This window comes from Salvelinus namaycush, unplaced genomic scaffold (genome assembly GCF_016432855.1).
Source record: "Salvelinus namaycush isolate Seneca unplaced genomic scaffold, SaNama_1.0 Scaffold1328, whole genome shotgun sequence".
Classification (NCBI taxonomy): Eukaryota; Metazoa; Chordata; class Actinopteri; order Salmoniformes; family Salmonidae; genus Salvelinus; species Salvelinus namaycush.
Window position 1 is genome coordinate 62,034 of NW_024058040.1, and position 8,058 is coordinate 70,091.

The following is an 8,058-nucleotide window of genomic DNA, read 5'->3' on the forward strand; positions in this document are numbered from 1 at the left end:
GCTGACCCTGAAGAAGTTGGTTAGATGAGTACTTGAAGGCTTATATCTATGTTTTGGAATGTTGGATGTTGATTTTGGGAGGATTCCATCATGGAAAAGGGACCAGACCACTTTTTTTGTTTGTTAACCTAAACGAATCACTACCCTCTATAGAATAACAACAGTTGACTGCTATTTAAGTAATAGTTTGACTGTCAAATCCATGTATTGGTGTGTGGCCATTGACTTTTATGGAGAGACCGGGCCAAATTTTCTGTGCCATTTCCTGGGCATTTCATTACCTCCGCGTTCTAAGTTCTGCGCGTTCTAAGTTCTGCGCATCTCAGCGCTTGGAAAAATCAATGGTACAAAACCTAAGATATTGATCTTGTAAGAGGTGCGTAACGGGCTGCAGGGAAGTCAGGCACAGGAGAGCAGAACTAGGTAATAACCGAAGCAGTTTACTGAGGGAAAAACCTACGGCTCCCAGAACAACAAAATATGGGTTGAAATAACCCATCGCAAACCAGTCTGAAGTGCACATACACTTTACAACAAACAACTCCACACACAGACATGGGGGGAACATAGGGTTATTTACACATCAAGTAATGAGGGAATGTAAAACAGGTGTGTGGGAAAACAAGACAAAACAAATGGAAAATGATAGGTGGATTGGCGATTGCTAGAAGACCGGTGACGTTGAACGCCGCCCGAACAAGGAGAGGAACCGACTTCGGCGGAAGTCGTGACAGTAACCCCCTCCCTTGACGCGGGGCTCCAGCAGTGCGCCGACACCGGCCTCGGGGACAACCAGAAGGGCGAAGTGCAGGCAAATCCGGACACAGACGGTAGAACTCCCGCAGGATTGAATTGTCCAACACATCCTCCACCAGAACCCAGCATCTCTCCTCCGGACCGTACCCCTCCCACTCCACGAGTTACTGAAGGCCCCTCGCCCGATGCCTCGAATCCAGTATGGAGCGAACGGCATACGCCGGGTCCCCCTCGATGTCCAGAGGGGGCAGAGGAACCTCCCGCACCTCAGACCCCTGGAGCGGACCACTCACCACCGGCCTGAGGAAACACACATGGATTGAGGGGTTAATGCGGTAATCGAGTGGGAGCTGTAACCTGTAACACACCTCGTTCAGTCTCCTCAGGACTTTAAACGGCCCCACAAACCGCGGACCCAGCTTCCGGCAGGGCAGGCGGAGGGGCAGGTTTCGGGTCGAGAGCCAGACCTGGCACCGGGACCTCACTGCGGTGACGGTCTGCGCTGGCTTTCTGGCGCAGCACGGTGCGCTGAAGGTGAAGATGGGAGGCGTCCCATGTCACCTCCGCGCGCCGGAACCAGTCGTCCACCGCAGGAGCCTCGGTCTGACTCTGATGCCAAGGAGCCAGAACCGGCTGATACCCCAGTACGCACTGGAAGGGGGAGAGGTTAGTGGAGGAGTGGCAAAGCGAGTTCTGGGCCATCTCTGCCCAGGGCACGAACGCCGCCCACTCCCCCGGCCGGTCCTGGCAACAAGACCGCAGAAACCTACCCACATCCTGGTTAACTCTCTCCACCTTAAAAATAAAGGAGAGCCGCACACTCTAGGAGCTCAGATGCAAAAATATTTAATTTACCAACGTTTCGACAGGCAAGCTGTCTTCATCAGGGTACAATTAAGGGTACAAATAACTCTCTCCACCTGCCCGTTACTCTCGGGGTGAAAACCTGAGGTAAGACCGATCGAGACGCCCAGACGCTCCATGAACGCTCTCCAGACCCTCGACGTGAACTGGGGACCTCGGTCAGACACTGTATCCTCACCCACCCCGTAATGCCGGAAGACATGAGTGAACAAGGCCTCGGCAGTCTGTAGGGCCGTAGGGAGAACGGGCAGAGGAAGGAGACGGCAGGACTTGGAGAAACGGTCCACCCTGACCAGGATCGTGGTGTTACCCTGTGAGGGGGGAGATCTGTGAGAAAATCTATCGACAGGTGAGACCATGGCCGTTGTGGAACGGGTAAGGGGTGTAACTTTCCTCTGGGCAGGTGCCTAGAAGCCTTACACTGGGCGCACACCGAGCAGGAGGAAACATAAACCCTCACGTCCTTAGCCAAGGTGGGCCACCAGTACTTCCCAATCAAGCAGCGCACTGTCTGACCGATACCTGGATGACCAGAGGAGGGTGACGTGTGAGCCCAATAGGTCAGCCGGTCACGGACAGCAGACGGAACGTACAGACGCCCAGCGGGACACTGGAGAGGAGCGGGCCCTGCCCATAACGCCTGCTCAATGTCCGCGTCCAGCTCCCATACTACCGGCGCCACCAGGCAGGAGGCCGGGAGTATGGGGGTGGGATCCATGGGCCGCTCCTCTGTGTCATACAGCCAGGACAGTGCGTCTGCCTTGACATTCTGGGAACCTGGTCTGTACAAAAGGGTGAAAACAAAACGGGTGAAAAACATGGCCCACCTTGCCTGGCGAGGATTCAGTCTCCTCGCTGCCCGGATGTACTCCAGATTGCAGTGGTCAGTCCAGATGAGAAAAGGGTGTTTTGCCCCCTCAAGCCAATGTCTCCACGCCTTCAAAGCCTTGATGACAGCCAACAGCTCCCGGTCCCCCACGTCATAGTTTCGCTCCGCCGGGCTGAGCTTCCTCGAGAAGAAGGCACAGGGGTGGAGCTTCGGTGGCGTACCCGAGCGCTGAGAGAGCATGGCTCCTATCCCAGCCTTGGTCCACCTCCACTGTGAACGCCAAAGAGGGATCCGGATGGGCCAGCACGGGATCCGAGGTAAACAGAACCCTTAGGTGACCAAAAGCCCTGTCCGCCTCAGCCGACCACTGCAGACGTACCGGGCCCCCATTCAGCAGTGAGGTAATGGGAGCCGCTACCTGACCAAAACCCCGGATAAACCTCCGGTAGTAATTGGCAAACCCTAGAAACCGCTGCACCTCCTTTACCGTGGTGGGAGTCGGCCAATTACGCACGGCTGAAATGTGGTCACTCTCCATCTCCACCCCTGAGGTGGAAATGCGGTACCCTAGGAAGGAGACAGACTGCTGGAAGAACAGGCATTTCTCAGCCTTGACGTACAGGTCATGCTCCAACAGTCGACCAAGCAGCCTGCACACCAGGGACACATGCTTCGCGCGTGCAGATGAGTATATCAGAATGTCATCGATTTACACCACTACACCTGCCCGTGCAGGTCCCTGAAAATCTTGTCTACAAAGGCTTGGAAGACTGATGGAGCATTCATCAACCCGTACGGCATGACGAGGTACTCATCATGCCCTGAGGTAGTACTGAACGCCGTCTTCCACTCGTCTCCCTCCCTGAAACGCACCAGGTTGTAAGCGCTCCTGAGATCTAGTTTGGTGAAGAAGCGCACCCCGTGCATTGACTCAATCGCTGTGGCTATGAGAGGTAGCGGGTAACTGTACTTCACAGTGATCTGGTTTAGGGCTCGATAGGCAATACACGGGCGCAGACCTCCCTCCTTCTTCTTCACAAAAAAGAAACTTGAGGAGGCGGGTGAAGTGGAGGACCGAATGTACCCCTGATGCAGATATTCGGAGACAAATGTTTCCATAGCCGCCGCCTGTGACAGGGGATACACGTGACTCCTGGGAAGTGCAGCGTCTACCAGGAGATGTATCGCACAATCCCTGCAACGATGGGGTGGTAATTGAGTTGCCTTCTTTTTGGAGAAGGCGAGAGCCAAATCGGAATATTCGGGGAGATTGCGCACGGTGGAGACCTGGTCTGGAGTTTCCACCGTAGTAGCACCAACAGAAACCCCTAGACACCTCCCCGCGACCATCCCGTGAGAGCCCTTCGTTGCCATGAAACAGTGGGGTCATGACAGGCTAACCAGGGTAGGTCTAGCACCACGGGAAACGCAGGAGAGTCAATGAGGAAGAGACTGAGCGGAAACGGTGGCCTCCCTAATCAACCCTGACCATATTGGTCGACTAAGGCGTGAACTGGGAAGGGCATAGCCACTGGAACAATGGGGATCCCTAAACTATGGGCAAATGATCTGTCTATAAAATTCCCAGCCGCGCCTGAATCGATGAACGCTTTATGCTGGGAATGCGGGGAAAACTCAGGAAAAGTAACATACAAAAACATGTGTGCAACAGAGGGCTCTGGGTAAGAATGGTGCCGGCTAACCTGGGGTGACGCCAGAGTGCCCTGCTTGCTGCCTCGACCCCCAGAGGACCCAACCCGGCACCGACCGGCAGTGTGACCTCTGCGGCCACAGATGGTGCACGTGAAGGAACCTCCTCCGGTCTCCCTGAGCGCAGCACCTCCCAGCTCCATGGGCATCGGAGCGCTGGTGCTGGGAGATGGAACCGACAGACTCCGCTCTGGACGTCTGTGGGTAGCCAGCAGGTTATCCAGCCAACTAAAAATAGCATATCAGTTTGGATACTGTAATATTCATATGTGTAAACATACTGAATTATAATTGGATGCATTTTACCGCCATATCATACTGTGCTATGATTGGTTAAGACCACCCAAATGGTTAGGTCATGGTCAGTTTGATGCTGGTTGGCGATACGTGAACATTCCAGTTATAGCTAGCTAATTAAGAGCTTCTTTAAGAAATATCCTGTAGTAATGCATTTTATTATTTTGTACAAAGTGTGCAAAACAAGGCTGCAACTGGGACAACATTTCGTTTTTGCAGGAAGGTGTTGTAAGGGGCTTAATACAGTTGTATTCCAGCCACTAGGGGGTACTCTGGTGAAGCCCATGGGAAATAAAGAAATATAGTTTAAGTGAATTGGGAAGAGTACGAATGAAAAACTAAAGAAAGACTGTAAACGGCTGTTACCTGTGCTAACATGATTCAAAGTGAGGTAAACCGTAGTTTTCGCGTTGTAGTTTATACGATAAGCTCATTGGAAGGGTAACATACACAGGATGTACATAAATGGGCATGAACACGTGACACAGAAAATAAAATATTGACAATTAGAAATTCAAAATGCATCTAAATATATTTTGTTCTGTCTATGGAATACATTAAAAAAATTAGTAAAAAAATATATATGTGTAAATGAATCCTACAGACGAAGAACCATATACCGTAATTTCTGGACTATTAAGCGCACCTGAATATAAGCCGCACCCACTGAATTTAAAAAATATATGTATTTTGTACATAAATAAGCCGCACATGTCTATAAGCCGCAGGTGCCTACCGGTACATTGAAACAAATTAACTTTACACAGCCTTTAAACGAAACACGTGCTTGTAACAAAAATAAATAGGCTTTTAAACGAAACACGGCTTGTAACAAAAATAAATAGCCTTTAACGAAACACGGCTTGTAACAAAAATAAAAAAAATAGCAGTAAACAGTAGCCTACCAAGAAAGTCATTGGTCACTATCTTCCTCCTGTGCACTGAAACCACTGAAGTCATCTCCTTCGGTGTCGGAGTTGAATAGCCTCAGAATTGCTTCATCCGATGTTTGATCGTTTTCATTGTCGCTCTCGTCACTTTCATCCGGAGGCAAATTCCCCGCTGAGCTCATGCTGCCCTCTTCAACACGCAGCAGTCCAGCCTTTCGAAACCCGTTGATGATAGTGGATTTTTTGACAATGCTCCACGCTGTCAGGACCCACTGGCAGACTTGACCATAAGTTGCTCTTCGCATGTGGCCCGTTTTAGTGAAGGATTTCTCCCCACTTGTCATCCAAGCCTCCCACTGAACATGGAGCGCCACCTTAAATGCACAATTTACACTGATGTCGAGTGGCTGCAAATACTTTGCTGTGCCCCCAGGAATCACAGCTGGAATTGAGTTTGTCCTCTTGATGGCTTCTTTCACAGAATCTGTTATGTGGGCCCTCATGCTGTCCAACACAAGCAATGCCTTGTTCTTGTGAAAGAATCCTCCCGGTCGCTTGCCGTAACACTCCGTATGCCATTCATGCATTAGGCCTTCCGTCATCCATCCTTTCTTGTTGACTTTCACAACAATTCCTCTCGGGAATTTTTCTTTTGGCATCGTCATGCGTTTGAAAATCAACATCGGTGGAAGCTTTTCTCCCGATGCCGTGCAGCTCAGAACACAGGTGAAGTGCGTTTTTTCATGCCCAGTTGTTTTCAGCGTGACGGATGATTCGCCTTTCCTGTTGACAGTCCGAGTGAGAGGCAGGTCAAACGTCAGAGGAACCTCATCCATATTTATGATGTCGTGCGGGCCGATGGAATGCTCCGCTATCTTTGCATCAGTGAATTTGCGGAAGTTTGAAATTTTTTCCTCGTAGTCGGGAAGGAGCTGCTGACACAGACTCGTCCGTACCCTGATGGACAGGCCTTTACGTCTCATAAATCTTAGACACCACGATGGTCCACCTCTAAAATCCTCAAACTTCATTGCGGTGGCGATTGTTTTGGCTTTCAGTCGGATCTGCACAGTTGAAACACCTCGGCCGTCTGCTCTCTGTGTGTTGACCCAGTCTTCAAGCTCATTTTCTAGTTCGGGCCATCTGCTTTTCTTCCCTCTGAAAGCTTTTGTTGTCTTTTTGCACTGAGTCAGTTCCTCACGCTGCTGTTTCCAACATCTTATCATCAACTCATTAAGGCCAAGCTCCCGTGCAGCAGCTCTATTTCTTTTCCAACAGCCAGATCGATCGCCTTCAACTTGAAAGCTGCATCATATGCATTTCTCCGTGTCTTTGCCATGATGAGGGTGACAAAATGACTATCGTAATCAGAATGATGGGAAGTTTGAGCGCGCTCGATTCACGTCACATTATGTGACGGTGCTCAGTTTTTTGGCGGCATGAATCTTGTGGAAGCGGGAAAAATCCATAAATTAGCCGCGTCATTGTATAAGCCGCGAGGTTCAAAGCGTGGGAAAAAGTAGCGGCTTATAGTCCGGAAAATACGGTATGTGACAATTTTTCCATTTTGAGATAATCAGTTCTTTTTATATTATTAATTGTGTGTACCACATTAGGTGTTTTATGGTTGAAATAATTCACCATACCCATATCTTCCAACAACAATTGATATTTTTTTTGTTATTTCAAAAAATAGTTGCACACTTGTATGAAGGTGTGGTTATTTACAGTCAAATTGTTATATGCTATGGAGGTGCATTTGTTACTTTTTGTCAAAATAATTGTTCTGACAGCAATTTTTTCCCCGACAGAAAAGGAAGTCAAAGCGGACACCTACGAAGATGGCATCTCAGGTAAGCAGCACTGGGCTGTATTGACGTATCCTAAAAAAATGACATGTGCTGCTTTAGATATAACGGTCATATCTCAGTTATTGTTTTCTTTACTTTCAGAGAGCGAGCTGACCAAGGGGGTCGAAAATGTAGATATTGCCAGATGTTCACTGTGTGAGGACCAGGCCGTGGAATCTTTATTGCTGGCAAAGTGTCCCTAACCAGAGGTAATTAAACTGTTCTGTGTTATTTTTCTCCATCTCTGCCTGTCTTGTCTCACATGCATGAATTTTAAAAAACCCTTAAGATGTCAGCTGCTAATTTTCAGATTTACAGCCATTTTCACTGGACTATCTGTTGCTGCTAAGTCATGGGTTAGCCTTGCAATAACCAAGTGGTGAGACACCTATTGGCATTATCTTCTATTGTTTGTCCTCATGGGTCTGTTTTTCAGCTTAAAGTACTCTGTAGCCACTCACGTCATCCCTCTCCCCCTAAATCCTCTAGGTTATATCAGCTGTTTTGTTGAACCTCTCCCGCATCTGAACTGGCTGACAGAGGGCACAGCCTGATCATAGGTGAGATGTCACTTGGTTGAGTCAACAGGAAGTATTATTAAAGAGATGCTTTACATTGAAACCCCAGAGTTAATGATCCAAGGTCAGTTTTGCATTTCACCTCCTGATTTAAGATGACTGACCGTGTTAGACAAAAAAAGAGGCTTAATCATGCTCTCTCGTCTGCAGGTATGTTTTGATGTGAGAGGAATCCAGTCCCGACAGCGCAATTGTGATGAACTGAGAGAATATTAGGGTAGCACTGTCATTCATGAATCATATGCTATCTGCCGCTGTTCTTACCTCTCTACCCACCTCATCTT